Genomic DNA, 17,810 nt, shown 5'->3' on the forward strand with positions numbered 1-17,810 from the left:
TAACCAACAATAAGTAATGACGTCAAGAGTTCATTTCTCCAGCAAAAAGGAATTGCTATACATTTGCATGCATGCAGCCATTAACAACGTTGTAGTCCACAGGTTTGCTAACTTTTTCCAGTGATGGGTAACTTTTACAATTAATTTGAGTTAAATAATTAAGCCTGGGCAACTAAGAACATTTCTTAACCATCATTAAAGACAAAAAAATACCTTTTAAGCAGTGTTTTAACTTGTGCTAACAGCAGTCTTAGGAAGAATGCTGATTTCTTTCTGCTGTGGGCCGATTTGTCAAACTGCTATTAAGAATTTTCAGTTATAAAAAAAAAAAAAATGGAGTGAACCTTTATTTTTTTTCCTCTAATTTATTACGCTTGATTACGCAGCTGGAATGGGAAGGTAGCTGCTGTTTGTAGTTAAATAACTCCTCACAATTTCTTAAAGAAATGATCTTCAAAGCTTTAATGGGTCAGTGGCTCAAGTACAAAGGAAAGATTGATTTTCATACTCCCACTCTTTGTTCCCAAAGTTTAAAACAGACACGTTCTGGTAAATTAGTTTGTCTATGTTATTAATGGAAGAACTTATTAAATTCCCATAAATACATAGTGGTATCTTACTTAAAACACAGAATGCATTTGCTTTGAAAAAAATACATGTCTAAAAGTAAACAGGGGTGTAATATTTTTATTTGATTTCAGAAATGCCTCAAAAGGCAGAAAGCGGGAGAATTGGGGGTTTGCAAAGTATATTAGGTATGCATAATGATGAATGGCACAAAGAGCGTAGGCTCGACTCGATAGAAAATATGTTATTTGCGTTTAATGAAAAGCATTCGCATACAGGGTAAGTGGCAATGCTGTGGGGAGAATGACTACTTTAAGCAAGAAATATTGTCTGGGTGAAATACTTCTTTTATGTAAGGCTCATGTGCACGTTCCTTGGCTGAGCGGAGGGAGGTTACACTGCTGGTGCAGGAACGATTTTGGGGTCAGGGCAGGCTTCAATATTGGAGGAAAAGAGAGTTGCTGTGAGAAAGATTATTCAGCTCCACGCAGGGAGCAGCACTGCTGCCACACGAGGGGGACGAATGGAGTGTTCCTTGGCCGATGTAAACTGCCAGAGCTCCTTTTGCATCAGCTGAAGGTCTGCCCCAGGTCCGTGTCTTCTCCTACACAAGCGGAGACACTTCTGATATATTCTCATGGCCTCTGAGGTCACCGAGTTTCCCCTGACGATTTGCCTGTCTGTAGAAGGATGTCTTACCACACTTAATCACCTTTTCTTTCTCTCATCCAACAGTGTTTAGTTCTCCCTGTGAATAAATCCCCCGCACCTCAGCAGTTCACAGGGAAGGACAGACTCTCAGAAATGTTCCCAGTTGACCCCATCGACAGCTATAGGGGTTATTGTATCAGGTGGGCTCTAGTTAACTAGAAATTCACTACCAAGGTGGTTATCAGTGGTAAAACCACCCTTTGAACCCAAGCTTATGCCACTGCTGCCTGCTAATGGAGGGGCAAGCTGCCTGCGACAGGCTATGGGGGTATTACCGGTGGGTCGATCAGCTAAACGGGGCTGGTCTGCGTGCTCCCCACTCCCACTGGAAGTAGTGAAGCTTAGCTCCACTGTTCCGCCTGCTCTTAGCCCTGCTGATGACTCTCCCTATAAGCTTTAGTCTGAATGTCAGAGCTACAGGATTAATCGCAGGAAGATGTGGAGTTTTTACCTGGGTGATGATGCTCAGTGGATGGGCAATGCAATATGGTCTGTGGGGAAGTGGTCTTTCCCTGTCATTTTTTTTTACTTCACCAGGGAAATTTGACATGGTCCCCAGTACAATTTGAAAGGGCACCAAATAATTGTGCTTCCTCAATACAGCACGGTCTGGGAGGTGCAGGGTGTGATCAGGGTCCAGCCAATATCACCCATACCGGCGCCCAGGGGCAAGGACCACCCCGTGCAGAAATACACTCCTGTTAGAGCACGCTGCAGGGGGAGAGGGACCAAGGTAACATTTTTCTGTCACAGTAGGCTGTTTCCTTCAAATGTAAAAGCTTCACAGAAATGATTTACACAGCAGCTGTGAAATATCAGATTGGAGCATTCCTAGAAAGTCTTTCGGGCTCAGAAGTATTTTGATTTTCTGAAAGACATTTTATTTCAACCACTGTGTATTATGCATTCAAATTAAAAAAAAAAAGGTCAAAATTCTAACAAATGTGATGAACTAATCAAAATGTTTGAATCTTCTACTCCCTGTGTACTCATTCCTCCTTCTCCCTTTACGTTTGTGGAAAATTTCCAATGTTTTGAATTAGTTCTGGAGCAGAAATGAAAACAAGGCTTCCTCTACTTCTTTAGTAGTATAATCTTGTGGTTCTCTGGCATGATTATCCTGCCCAGTCCCAGCGAGATGGTTCTTTCAGAGACATGACAATTTCTCACTGTTATCCAACAGTTGTCCCTACCAGAAAGGGCTGAGAGGGAGATTCTGCCTTGCTGCAAGAATGAGGAAATAAATCACAACGTGTGCTCCATGCCAGCTCAGGGGAGAGCATGCAAACCGAGACGCCTGCCTCTAGTGCTGGTCACACTGGACCTCAGGGTACTCATCAAACCGATTTTTCTTCTGTTCACTTATATATGGCCTTTGTAAATCACTCCCTACAGGAAAACACATCCTGTATACCAGGGATCAAGTGTTTCATTGCCTTCCAGTGCATTAAAGCTCAATGTTGAAAGTGATTGCATTTTCTTGCAACCAGTAATTTGGAGACTGCTACAGAGCCTTGCTCCTTTTGGAGCTAGGTGCCTTCCAATTCTAAGCCTCCACTTATTTATTCATGACTAGTTTTACACTAATTTCTTCATCTTTAAACATTGTTGTCTAGCTCATCCTGCAGTGCTTCAGAGAGCAGTCATATACCCTCAACCTCATTTTTTCCAAAGCTGGGCAAGTACGAAAATTTTCATCTTCTATCATAAGACACGCTCCATACCAGGGAATCATCTTAGTCACCCTTCTCTGACTCATTCCAGCTTGAACTGATGTTTCTTAGACAAGGTGCCCAAATGGCCCCATCTTTGATATTTGTCTGTTCATGACACAGAATTTGTTATTTAGGTAGGAATAGGTCTTGGCTGGATAAGAGGACTGTGACAGCAGAGGTGTGTAGGCCACTGAAAATACTACCCACTTGAGTTAATTTTAGCAATAGATCTGAACAAAACCCCAGAGACTTTGACAGGAGAGAATACAGACTCCAAATTTCTCTCTACAATGGGCTGATTATGGAACTTCATATTCATGAGCTTGAGGGATCCGAAATCTGATCTCTGTCTGGGCTCATTTCTAGTTAACGTGAATTATACCAAGAGCTACACTTTCCTGATAAAGAGGAAGGAAAAATAACATGGAAAAAATAATTGACTGCAAATACCACAAAAAAAGTTTCTAAAATGATAACAGCCACCTGCACTAATGATACTGAAATAAAACGTACAAGCCCAGCATTGTATTGTAAAATATGTGCAATTAAAAACATCTCATGGCTACTTGTTAGGACAGTCAGAAACAGAAATTTGCAGGCATCGTTACCAAGCCATCTTTCACTGTATCGTTGATTGTAAAAGCTCATAAATGGAAATTGGAGCTCATTTCTTTTCACATAATCATGTGACAGCAAGCAGACTCCTATACCTGCTTGGGACCACAGGCTGGGGAGGACCATGCTGCCTTCTGAAGGAATGATGACAAGATACTTCATGCCATTTGTTTTTAGCAGAACTCCCCATTGAAGTGTCTCTATTGCAATCACTGATGAGGACCTGACAAATAGATGTCTCTTTCATGCCCTAACAGATACATGGAGTGGCTCATGCATACCTTCTGTTTTGTTCAGCCCTCTGGACAACATCAGTACATCACAAGGGCAAGTGCAGAGCTGGTATGCGGCGTGTTTGGGTACACCAAATCCCCCATCCTCAGCTGGCCTTCTCAGGCTGGACTTCCTCATTTTCAAGCACTCAGGATTATCTACAAGCAAGGGAAGGCAATGACACGCTCAGGCGACACTGCAATAGAAAGAGGTGCAGAAAGCAATTCAGATAGTCTGCTCTTCCAGTAACTTTAGCTTCCAGTGTCTTTTTTCCGGCTGCCCCAGAGCAGCTGCCACAGGAATAGCCCCACCACGCCATCCCCAACCACTGAGCCCCACTCGCCACTCTGGTAAGTCTGGGGTGACGTTTTCACAGCTGCCAGCGAGCTGTCTGTTTTGTTTCACCGACCATTTTCAGCATCTGCTTTGGCTCTGCTAATTTGCAGAGCAGGCAGGGTCCGAGGGGAGCCCCTCTGCAATGGTGCAGCTCCAGGAGTGACAGTCCCGTGGGCACCGGGACTCTCCCAGGAAAATCTGGGCAGGACAGGAACCAAGAGAGCGTCTGTCCCTTCAGTTCCCAAGTGCTTAGTTGTAAAATGAAAGCATATTTCCCGGCTCTGACATTCAGAGGAATGCACTTTGCTATTGCACATACACTGGGCACTGCCTAAGGGAGCTGTGGGTAGACAGAAAAGGAGAGGAAAATCTTTCTGGAGCATTTTCGCCTTTTTACCAACAGAGGGATTTGAGAGCCTTTCTCCATCTGCAGTCTCTGGCAACGATGTAGCCATAGGGAACTAAGGATGTGCGTGTGTATAGTAAAAATGGCCCTGTGGACGCTGTGTCGTGTTCAGCCAATGGTTTCACATATGGCACATTTTCCAGGAGCGGCTCACTGAAACACGAGCTAAGAAATCTCTTCCAAGGCACCAGAGAGATGGGTCTACTGCTGGAATGGAGTGATCATCTGCTTAACAGCTCAGAGCTACATGCACACCAATTTGGGTCAGGAAGTCAAAAATAACATGACACCAGATTGAATTTAAATTGTATGGGGGTTATAAGTAAGCAGAATATTATTGTGGTGCCTGGGTTAATATTTTCCTCTTTTGGAAAGCACCGTGGGATCATTAATGTTTATAAGTGGTTAGGCAGGCGTTGGATATCTCATCTGTAAGGAAAAGCTTCCAAAAAGACATTGGCTTTTAACCACGGGCTCTACATAGAGATAAGATGCCAGTTACGGATGAACCAACCCTGCTCTCCTAGCACAGGAGGTTTCTCCCTGTGGCAGCATATCCAAGGCTCTTCCATCCCACAGTTCTGATCTGACCCACTGTAGTGCTCACTTCTAATCAGTTCTTTTGTCCTAATATCTGCTTATTGCCTCCCAAGTATTTTAAAATGGCAATAATCACACAGCTTGCTTGCTTGCTTTCAACCATGCTGGAGAAATAGTTTTATTAATGCTGTGACTGTAATGCAGTGTGTGTGTGAGCACGCCTATCCATGTGTGCTGAGCTCTGACAAGATTACAGCCAGAGATGGTCTGACTACAGGCTACATCCTATTTAGGCTTCTGCAAAGATTAGAAAGAGAAATCTCCCTTTTGTCTTTGAAGCATGAATGGATGCTGAGCTTTCAGCAGTCTGTAAACTGCCACAATTCCTCTGAAAAATAACAGCAATTTTAAATTAATGATTTACTGTTAAAACAAGAGATTAAAAAAAAAAAGTCACTATCTGCACTCCCCTCTCCCCCTTCACCCAGCTGAACTGTACATGGATATTGGATCACTTTTGTTGGCAGAAATTCTAGTAATCTCTAAAGGACGTGCTTTTTCTGCCTTCTCAGGCTACCTCACTGAAGAGAATTCCAAAGATTTCTGGAAAAGCTTTTTAACGTAGGCAGCAAAGCTCCCCTCCTCATACCCGTTCCTCCCAGTATCACTATAATTTACAGGATTCATATGACCATGTAACTACTTTGTGATTACATGGAAAATACCTTACAAATACATGATAATTACAAGTTCATGCAGATTACTTAGTAAGTACATTTGAAGTAAGAAAATAGTTCAAAGATTAATTATCCCTTAACTCACAATATTTAAATTATTTCCCTCAAAATGTACAAATATGTTTGTGGCGACTTCAAGGCTGGCGGAGAAGGGGTTATGAGGGTTCTGATCTGAGAGGAAAAAATGAAATTTGACAGGCATGGATTATTTAAAGCATGCAGACGTGAGCCATATAACCATTACACTTTGATGCAAATCATAGAGGAAAACACAGGAGGGATGGCCTGTACAGAGAAGTAGTGGGCAAAGTTAGGATTTCCTGCCATCGACTTGAAATTTAAACAAATAATAATTTAATGGCAGTGCAGCATTACATTCCGTGTTGCATGCATTAATGTCAGCATCTGGGACCAACATTTTGACAATTCTATTAAAATGCTTCACCATTCCCTATCTAACACCTGTTAGCTCTAATTTTCTTTCCTGACACGTACATCAGTAGACAGTGTAGATTCCAAATCATTTATCACTTTTAAAGTGCTTCCATATGAGCTTTTTGGGGGGCTTATCTTGGCCTTAGGAAAACCTTTTCTGAATGTATTAAAATTCAGTACTTAGAGGGGGAAAAAAGTGTAGACATCAATGTTTCATAGCATTCATGTCTGGTAATTATTAGCCTAAATTATGGCTTGCACATGACTTGACAAAGTGGACCATGCATTTAAAAAAGCTGCTCACTAGACATGCACTGCTCAATATGTTCCAAGTTATTGAGATGTCAGTCAGTAATCATAAAGCAAACACCCCTCACTGAAAGGACCCTGCTAAGAGGGCTATGAGGCCTGGGGGACTACCTAAAAATGTCAGAAATGTTACAGTCTAAATGAATGACATCAGCAAGAGAACATGTGTTTAAAAACATGTGCAATTAGCTAATACAATAAAATGCAAATCCTGGAACACGACAGACCCGAGGAGCAGTACCTGGGAGGGAACATTTAAAAACAAAACAAAATATTCTGCTCTGGAGAATGAGAAAACATTCATATATATAGTCAAAAATACGGGCAATGTGAAAAATGATCGCGTTGGTGTTTTCATAGCTGTGCATTGTGGAAAGAGTAAGAAATGCATTATATCCTTTATCTACCCGTACATAATAGGCTTGCTTATCATTATGTGTGTTAAATCATTCCCTGTGTTGCTCCTATCATGCAAAACAAGGTGTACTGTGAATTAATGCAGTGTTGGTAATCTCTCACCTTTTACAATGCTGACCATAAGTTAATCAGCTTGCAGAGATGAGCGTTATGTACAGTATTTTAGAAGTATGTGCCTTTGCAATGCAATATCCTTATACGAGAGATAAGGCCTAACCTATTCCCACTAAAGCGTGTGGGAATTTTGCTGATGATTTGGGTGGGTAAAATAGTGGGTCCACATGCAGTATTTACACCGAGGGCCTCTGCTGTGGTGGTGCAAGGTGATGTGATGGAAGGTGACATCCAGGAAAGCAAACATGGGTACTTCAGGCTGGACCGTCTGCATTTTTTTTAATACAAATTTTGCTTTTATTGTCGGAATCTGAAATGTGTTCACGAGTCAGCCACTAAAGACTTTTGAACATCTTTGGAGCCATTTGAAGAACTGGACTTCATCTCTCTGCATTTTTTAGAGGCACGTGCAAAATGTATACACACAAATAGCAGAAAACAAAGCACATAAAGCAGCTGGCAGCAACTAGAAATGTATACATCTGTGGACAGTTTAAAAATGTCCATCAGCGCACAGATACGCACCTTTACTTTCACACGTCTGCTGTTTACTAAATAACATTTCAGCACAGTTTTCATCTTATAAGGAAAGTGTTTGAAACTTGGAATAAGTGCACTTAATTAAAGGAAGGCTGTGAAAATGTGCACTAATCTGATATGACTAATAGCAAAGTGCATGAAATTGCTAATTAGAATTTCATTAAAGGTGCTGCTTTATCAGACTGCGAATATCACAACCTTTAAAATTCTTTCAGGAAAGCTTAATTCCTTTTCAAACAGAAATATTCTTTAAAGACATTTGATTTGTTCTGAAGGAATTTGTAGCTTAGACTGAAACATAAAATGTTGCCAATATTCCACGGGAGTAATATTTGAATAAAAATATGTATCAGGTACTTTCTTTCATCAGGCAGATGAATAATTTTTTTTGAAAATACTATTGTTCAAATAACACAATCAGCTAAGGAAAATAAAGTTTAATCTTTAGATTATTTCAAACATGATTTGTTTTTATGCCTATACTGTAATATTTGATATGCTTTTGCTTTAAATAAAAAGCTTGCTTCAAAAATAATGTATGAACAATAAAAAATATGGCTATGAATGTAATTTTATAAAAATACATAAGGTTTTGGATGTCCAGAAAGAGGAAATTAATTGTCTACCTTGATTTAAGAAAAAAGACATCAAAAACTAATATATTTTGTGAAGCGTCTTCTAACATCTTAAACAGAAATAAAAAAAAAAATCTGTATTTTTAAGGTATTGTTGGAGAAACACCCAAACTTTGCACAAATACCTATATTTCTATACTTAGCTAAAATATTAATTCATTTTACCTCCTTTTTTGTCCTTGCTGAGTCTTAAAGCTTACTGCTTTTTATTTATTTTATTGCCCCTTGCCTCTCTTGTCTGATGACAGAGTTTCTCTCCTCAGCTTTATTGTTAATTTTCGAAACACACTCTGACGTCAGTGATTTTATTTGCAGCTGAACAACTACCTTTTTCCCAGCCATCTCCTAGATTTGCATTTCTCTCATTGCAGTTGATGGGGCAGTTCTAGGCTTCAGCAAGGCACTTAATTGCGGCAAAGCCACTATCATACTGCAAGGACGCAGCAGCAAAACTCATCTTGGTTTCAGGTTCACTTTTGCTGGGGGAAGAGCTACTCCCCACCAGCTTTTGGCCCCTGACTCTTAGGAAATGCCCTTCTCTATGTAGGGCCTGATCCTTCCTCAGCCAGAGCAGGTTCCCTGTGCCAGCAAAGGGCTTTCAATCGTCAGGTCTGTAGTGAATTCGTACTCACAGATCGTAATTTTGACAAAATTCTCATTTACTCGTGTGTCACACTGCAATTTTTGGCCTAGCAACCGGCAGGTTTGCTTGCATAAGCAGAGCAGGATTGGGACTTAAATAGCTTTGTTCCTTTTTTCCTTGGAATTTAAGTTTACCAGCATAGGCAACTAATATAAGGCTTTCAGCGAAACTAAAGATCATTGAAGCAGCTGAAGTTTATGTGTATTAAAAAAATATCCATCAAGGCTCCCCATTTGTGGACTGCAATTATTGTTATTAATACTAGCAAAAAAAGATGTACTTTTGTTGGAATTAAGTATTCAGAGCACATTTTTAGAAACTCAAATTAAAAACTAATCAATGCAAATTTACATGACAAAAAGATTCTTGGAAATGGATAAAGAGTGAACAGAAGAATCTTTACTTAGGAGATAGTATATTATTACTTTGAGCATTTTTTAAAATCACATGTCAATTACAGTTTGGTGTGATTTCAGCTCTTGTTATAGGTATTTTCGTGCCAGTAGGTATTTTATCAGTTGGACAAAGCAATACATAAAAGTCATTTCAGCCTTCTTCATAAATATGCCAACTTTCTTTATGTACATTTGCTTTCTACAATAAATACATTGATAAAAAATCAGTCTAGACGCAAATAAAGGAAAATTATGCTTATTAAATCTAATGTCTGGTGTCAAAAGTGAGGTGTCAATCTTACCTATCTTACTTCTAAGCAAGGCAAACAAAGCTGCTAATTATAATATTTAAGTTTAACTATAGAATTGTTGTTCAAATATAGAAAACAATGGTGTGGTTGTTCTTTCTACAGCTATATGATTAAGACTACTTATGTCTCATTTTATGCAAAATAAAAGACACATGATTGTGATTTAATTCATGCTAAGTAAATGTCTACAGGGATTTATGACAAGAAAAGCAATAACAATCCATACCTTGTTACTTGTCAATAACTGCATTCAGAACAGTAGGGAGTAATGAAAAATAAATAATTGCTCGGAAAACCCCACGCACACACGAAAGGAGTAGCGTGCAATAATTTACATCATGTTAGTCTAAGGCTGCTGGTTGTAATACAGCGAGTGTTATAAATTAATGTAGTTCTGTACTATTCTGCCTCATTTTATTCTTCCTTTTATAATGCCACCGCTCCCAGATTCAACGTGCCTCGATCCCCATTTCTGGCAACGAGATTAGCGCGCTCCATAAACATGACGAGCTGCGTTTAGTAAACTGTTTGCTGAGCAAAGATAAGACGCTGACATTTACAATTTCGTTCTTCAGAAATTATAAGACGGATACGTTTTGGTGTGCAAAGGAAAACAAGAGCAGGAAGAGGCTCTGGTCCTTCCCTCTTCCCGTGGCGAGGTGAGGCGTGTGTGGTTTCCAGCCGGCAGCCGGTGCCAGCAGGGGATCAGTGAGGGTGGAGTTGGGGGCTGGCCTCCTACATGACCACAGTGCTCCAACGTGGGCAGGGGGTGTCCCCACCACCCCTCTGGTTTTGACCGTGTAAAGTAGTAACAGGAAAGCCTCAAAGCGTCTAGTTTAAAGGCGATTCAGCTACTTGGCGGGAGGGGGGCAGCTGCCACCAGCGTGCTGTGGGGATCCACGGGACCGGCCCCGAGTGGCTCGCCTGGCACACCACATGGCCGGTGTAAATGCAAACTACTGTTTTTTTGGGATGAGATTAAAAGCCGTATAACTGCTTGGCTGGGTCGTTCACCCTGTGTTGATTGTGGAGCATGATGTAAGGCTCTTTCCGTGTTTAAAAGGAGAATTTGTTTGAAGGTTGACTTTAGTGGGTTGTAGGTGCAGGAATGGTGCTGAATCTGGCCCAGGGTAAAGAAACCAGATTTGTTTGCTGGATTTACAGAGTTTGCATTGGTCTGACAGAAAGTTGTCTGCTTAACTCCAAGGAATCTGTGCACTCGTGCTGCGACCAGGGTACCAATTTTCACAGCTCTGTACAACTCCGCTCAGCAATGTTGAGGAGTTTTGTTCCTTTGTGATATTTATTCAATATTTGGCCTGACAGACAAAAATCAATCACAAATAAATGGATCTGGTCATGCCAGGTAATACCTTTTTATTACCCAACTTCCTAGACTCACTAGACTTTGCTGCGACCCAGCCGCTCATCGCATGGAAGCCATGTTCCTAGAGGGACATACATTCTCACGTAATCTTGACATACATACTGTGTGATGATCTCAAAATGGTCACCATCACAAGGTCCAAGAAAGCGCTACTCGATTGGGCCTCATCTCTTAAAATAAATGTAAGTGTGGCTTTTAATGGGAGCTACACACCTTCTGAAGGCCTGATAGATTTCATTCCTATGCTCCAGTAAAAGGCCAGTCAGAAAAGATCAGAGATTTCTTGTTCTTCCCTGCAGTGGCAGAGGCATTAATTCTGCTAATTATGTTTATAGTGAGCCAATACACCTTTTGTTAGAAGCGATGGCCGGTAGCACAGAACTAGCAAAGCAGTGAAAAAGAAGAAATAAGCAGGACTAAACGTAAGCTTTGTGAGAACTTATGGATTATTTTCAATTCCTTTGAAAATCTTGCTTTGTTTTTTCCTTTATCTTATTTTTTCTTTTTAAATCTCCCTCTGCACCTTGTCTTAGATTTGCTCCTTTATGTCTTCTCCCTCTTGTGTTTCTTTCCCTCTTGCTTTTATGCTTTCTTCCACATCATCTTATTTGTCATCCACTACCTTTGTTTGACTCCGTCTCAGGCCTGATGGTTTTCTCCTGTGTAGATCCAATGATGTGCTTTGTTTTTTCCTCTTTCTTAGTGCTTGCCACATGCAAGACTTTGCCATTCTTTTCCTCACATAAACATCTCGCTGCACAAATACCTGCTAAAACTCATAAAAATATTGATGATGCTCAAGTTCACTGAATGAGTCATTTCCCCCGTTGCCTTTGGACATCTCAAGACAAACACTTTTTGCTAGTTTGTGTGTAAAAAGTAAAGCAGCCTAGTGTTCTTAGAAGAAAAGCTAAGAGAAGATAAGATAACTTCTTTTTCCCACCTTTTGCTGAATATAGCTTGAAACTCCAGCTCTGCACACAAATTGCCATAATCTGTATTGTTTTATCCTAACCTTTATAGGTAATCCTGAAAGCCTACCTAATCAATTGAAGATCATAAAATATTAGACTTAATACTGCAAAGTGCTGCTTTATAATTCACATAACAAGCTCCTAAATAATTCAAATAGCAAACATATCCTGCTACTCAGAGATGGGAGGTTGTTTAGATCAGCTGGAGAATGTCAACACATGCCACATCTCATGGATCTACTGCATTTCAGGAACCCTATTAAGTTAATTGCTGGTTTCTGACAGCAGAGAGCATGCTGGGAGCAGGGTGATCTTTATTAGGCTTTCGGGCATTTGCAAACATCAGACATTTTGCCCCTACTTGTATATACCAGGCACAGCATGGAGAATGCAAATCAAATTGTGAGGCAATGACTGGTGTTGGCACCACCTTTGCATTGGATCAGTTTGTGAATTAAAATAAAGGTTCTAATGTCAATTGTTTTGCCTGTTAGATTTATGTATAATACCGTATATGTATATATATATAGTAAAAGTCTAATAAGAACAATCAAGCAATTACATCATTTTGCACTGCATATGTAATGCACATAAAAAAGTAATCAAACTGTGGTGCCTCACATCTTCATAATGGAAGTACTTTGAAGGCTATAAATAGACAAGAAGCTTCAGAGTAAATTAGCCACACAATATAATTTTCATTAGGTACCTGCCTTGTAATATTGATGTGCACAGGTGCTCTTTGTTCTTATATATGTTTTAGACCAATGTTTTGATTTCTAAATACCCCAAACTCGCTTTTGTTCATAATTTTCATTTTCTGGCTCTATTTTTTAACTACCCACTGATTTCAAAGAGTTCTAGGAGAGAAATAGGAGGGGTAATAAGAAAGAGTCTCTAAAATAATTTGAGATTAAGTTCTATCCATCCGTCCATTCCTGGCCTGATCCAAGCCCCCTTGAAGTAATTTAAGAGTTTTGAAGATACTTTTGTGGTCTTTGGCTCACACGTGTAGCTCTATTAATTCCACATATTATGGACCACCCAGTTTTCAGCTGGTGTGTCAGCTTCAGTGTAATCATTCTAGCTAAAGATCTTATTCAGATACAAATATATAGGGAAGTGAAATTATTTAGCTATATAAATCAGTAAATACTTCTATTATCCATAAAACTGTATCCTTTAATCACAGAATCAACTTGTCAAACAGAGTGTAGGTAAAAATAACAGTTGCATTCAACAGTGTTGTTAATATGACGCAAAACAGTTCCTTTTCAGAAATCAGCTAGTGTAAAAAGAAAAAAAAACAATATTTAAAAAGTCAGTTCACTATAGGCATGGAGAAGTATCTCATTTGCCTACTCTGGACTCATCACAGATTCACAGTTTAATTTTTGCAGGAGTCCATGGAGCATTGTGTTTCATGGCTTATCTCTTCATTAACCACCACAAGAGCGGCCACTGTTGTTGCATAAATATTACAAATACATTTCCCAGGCATAGCTGATATTCTTTGGAGTCAGTGCTACACATCTGAGGTATATGAAAAATTCTAAATTGCATTTGATAGCTCCCAAATTGACTTGTTTCATTCAATTAAAAAAACCATTTTAAGAGTGAGCCAATTCACCAAAAAAAGTATGACTCCTCCTTTGTGTGCATGTGTGTATAAATATATATATGTATGTATATATATACACACACATCTGCATGAGTATGTGTTCTATATTGCTTTGAAAGATGCTAAATGTGGAAACTGTAAAAGGCTAACTGAATTTTGCAGTTCTCTGAAGATAGGGCCGTTGTGAAGATAGGACCAGTACGTTCTGCTACTTCTGATACTTTTGAAGACAATTGTTTCACATCACGGCATAAGACAGAATACACATCTTACATCTCCAATTATGCTAAAATATAGTATTTTTGTAATGAATGCAGTGTGCGTGAATCCATGAGGCTAAGACCTTTCTGATCACTAGAAACAGGAATATAGAAATGTTACTTACTGCTGTATCATCAGGCATTGAATAAACACAAAAGTGCAGGCATCCCAACAGCTATCTCCCAAGTCCCTTGATACATCAATCTAACATATATTTTACTAATTGAAACCTTTTCACAGAGATATTGTAGTTGAAAGGTTCTATAATAATGCTCTATTTGGAAATATCCCTTTTAAAAACAAAATTCATCAAGTACTTTCATGTCCCTGAGTGGGTACTTGAGAATTGAGCAGCAGATGTAAAATTCACACTGAAGTGCCTCTCTCAGGCACCGGACATGTATGAAATGGGTAAAATGTATTATAAGCCCTCTTTACCAGTGAGTCAGTAAGGGGTTTAAGGCTGCAGCTTCCAGCCTGCTGCCATTCAAAAGGCAAAGTAAAATCTTGCATGTTTCCTTCTGTAGTTTCTTTATCCACTGCAGATAACATAAAAAAACCCAAGAGTCTAGCAACATGCTTGCACTGCAACCATGTTTGATGTCTCATGAAGGATTCAACTGTGCATATTTTGCTGGAGGAAAAATGTGTGTTATTTATCAAATATGCTTGTCTCCTTTCCAGGACTGCCAACAATGAAGTTATGCAACATTACAGAGCAAGATGACAGATCGCTGGGTCTCATGCCAGTAAGTGATGTCTGATAACGCCGAGAACTAAATATAAAATCAGAACAGGAGAGATGCAGAAGTTATGCATCTTTTGGACTGTTTCATAGTTTACTAGAAAGTAGAGAGTTCTGAAACTTCGGCTTTAAGAAACCATGGGCTGTGGAATCTAAAATATTAGGCACCCAGCAGAGGTTTTATACAGTAGTTTCCCCTAATCTCAGAAACATCTGTTCATTTTTAAAAGTAAATCTGTACACAGTTTACATTTCAAGGAGGGTCAGATTCCATTCTTCAATTTCCTTTTTGTGTGTGTGCGTGTGTATCATTTATTGTATTCGCAATCAGTGTGGGTTTTATTCCTGCTTTCTTTTTCCTCCTGGTGTTGCCTATCCCCTTGAAATAAAACTGGCTCATTTTCCAGTCAAGTCATGTGTAAATGAAAACGATTCCACAAGTGTCAGCATGTGATATTCCCATCTTTGTGCAAAACTGGGAGCACCCCGAGCAATTTTAAAACATAAAATACCTTCTGGAGACAAGGGAAGGGATTTTCCTTGTACTCGGGAGCTGCAGGACTTCCAGGGCACATCAGCCAATTGATTACCCGTTCAGTCTACTTTGTTTCCTTTCATAGCACAAATAAGATTTACGACAATTTAGAGCTATGAAGTTTTGAAGCTTCATTTGATTTTTTGGCTTCAAAGAAGGAAGGCATCCAGAACAGAGGCACTGGGCTCTTATCACACAGAGCTGATTTATCTGGAGGCAGCTCTTCCATTCACCGACTTGTCTGGAGGCCCTTTTCCTAGGAATTCCTTCCCAGTAATTCAAGGGGTGGCAGTGAGCACAAGGAGACGTTGCCTCCTAAGTTTCTTTCTTTTCTCCTAACTGTTGGTGTCGGTGTCCAGATTGCCCAAGGCACTGAGGATTTGTTTTTAAACAAATTTTCAAAGCAGTCAGTCTGGTTGTGTGATAGCCATAGAAGGGTTGTCTCTACTCGTTTCAGTTTAAGCTGCAACAAACAAACAACAAAAAATGCTGGACATTCATATGTTCCGTTGATAATCAAAATGCATTTTCCTCGTGGTAACACAACAGCTCAACATAGCAGAGAGAAAAAAAGAACCTGTTTACACAGGCTTTCTGTTTTTAGAGCACTTAATGAGTGATGCTGTAGAATTACTGCTGGTCCAGGTACCCCGACCCTGAGGGTAGCACTAGAGAGCATCCCAAGTATGTAAGGAGAAGAATAGAAACAAAATCTTTGTGTGAGAAATCACTTCATTAGTTTTGGTTTTTTAGATTTTTGCTTGATCGCTACTTTCTGGTGAGTCAGTTGTCATGGAAGCTAATGGCTTCACGAAGAATTAAGGGCAGGTAATTTTGAATAGCAAGACCTTAAACTGGACTGCTCTATGCATCTGGTGTGGAGAGCTGACCTGTCCTGTTAAGCAAACAGCTTGTTGAATTATGGTTCTTACCAGCATTGGTGGCTTTATTCCTCTTTACAAATTATAGCAATATTGGCTGGAGCTCATCAGCTTCTAAATCACTATGGCTAGATCCAAGTCTATTAGAGTCAATTGCGCTCTTTGGGGCTGGTGCAGACAGACACAGTTGATTTTGGTCATCACTGCTATGTTTGGCTCTACGAGCCAAGTCTGTGTCTATGCAAGTACATTGAAAGTATGCCAAGACTGACTTTCCAGTTCAAGGTCCCTTGACCATAAAGGAACCAAGTCTTACCAAGCACACCCTCTTCTGACTGGCAGCCAGTGGGTTCCAGAAGATGCGAATCCACATGTTCGTTGCAGCTAAGCATTGACAAATCTGTAAGATGCTGTATTTGATAGCAAGGTGATGTACAAGTAGGTATAATCTTCTCACTCCTGGCATTTCAAACCACTCTGTCTTTCTTGTTCTTCCAGCAGCCTCCTTGTTGAGCAATATCAGGCAAAGGACAGAGCTTGTAAATCTTTGCCTGCGGGAACTTTAGAGATGTAGGAACAAATGCTAAGAATGCTCAGGCTTTAGGCAAAGACCTGAGGTCCTTCAGGACTTTAACATTTATCCCCGGAAGCTTTTTGGAGACAAGACAAAAATATTTGGCAGTATTGAATGAATCAGATACTGCAAAGCAATCCAGAAAGATGAGTGTTGATTTACCTGTTTCTCCCTAAGAGAAGGAGGGGACACACAATGGAAATGAGATGTTGTTTTTCTTGATCAAAGGCCATGGTGAATGACTGCAGTAAAATGTATCAACTTTCATGTTTTGTGTAGCTGCTGCGATGGTTGATGAGAAATGTAGAGGTTTGGTGGTTCTTTGAGAGCTCTGGGAGCTTGGAATCACGTCCACGAGGAACCATTGCAATGGTAACCAGGAATTGTCAATTTAAAGAAATTTAATCTCAAGTGATTTTTTTTTTCTGTTTGGACTATTACATTTTTCAGAGCAGATAACTGATTCCCTTATGCAAGAAGTTCCTAGCAGAGGTCTTCAGTGATCAATCTTTTATCATGTTGGAAGAGGAAAAAACAGAGTCAAAAGAACATATCCTGGTTGTATCCTGTATGATTAAAATGAAGATATTTTATTTCTGATCCTCACTCCTCCCTGTTGTTCCTAGTGATACCTAAACTCACTCCAGATACAGAGAAGATTAAAATGATGGGCCTGAAAAACAAAATGCAGATGCACTCCTGAATCTTGAAAATGACTTTTCTTGTTTGAATTAAAAGTATTCAGATCGGTTGAAATACTAAAAAAAAAACTGTAAAGAAAAAGAAGGCCTTATCTAATGCTCAAGTTTTCCTTGGGCAAAATTAATTTTGGGAGAAATTTCCTCATGAGCAAAACTAAATGAAATATTTCTATTTATGACAATCAAACCCTTGTCATGGACACACAGTACTGTCAATGGAAAAAAATAATTGACAGTTTTCTAGATAGAAACCAGAAGAAAGTATGACTTTAAAAAAAAAATCTCAATTTCAAACTTTTCTAAGAATGTCTTGTGTTTCTGTAGGCTGGATAAGGAGAGATCTGGATTAAGACCGGTTTTACAAAACCAAACCCAGATTAAGAAGGTTGATGAGAGCAATGTAAAACCACCCCAGTTTGCTCAAAACTTTTA

At 39.7% G+C, this 17,810-nt stretch overlaps 1 long non-coding RNA gene across 1 annotated transcript in view; it reads right to left on the bottom strand.

The window, feature by feature from the left end:
* Window positions 1-668: 668 nt before the first annotated feature.
* The window catches only part of LOC143160409 (uncharacterized), a 34,659-nt gene continuing 17,517 nt past the window's right edge, over window positions 669-17,810 (bottom strand). Inside the window, exons 2-3 of the long non-coding RNA XR_012995370.1 lie at window positions 3,890-4,039; window positions 669-1,171 (exon numbers count right to left, since the gene is read on the bottom strand). This is a non-coding gene — a long non-coding RNA (uncharacterized LOC143160409). The remainder of the gene's footprint in view (window positions 1,172-3,889; window positions 4,040-17,810) is intronic.

The sequence above is a fragment of the Aptenodytes patagonicus genome, chromosome 5 (genome assembly GCF_965638725.1).
Source record: "Aptenodytes patagonicus chromosome 5, bAptPat1.pri.cur, whole genome shotgun sequence".
Lineage (NCBI taxonomy): Eukaryota > Metazoa > Chordata > Aves > Sphenisciformes > Spheniscidae > Aptenodytes > Aptenodytes patagonicus.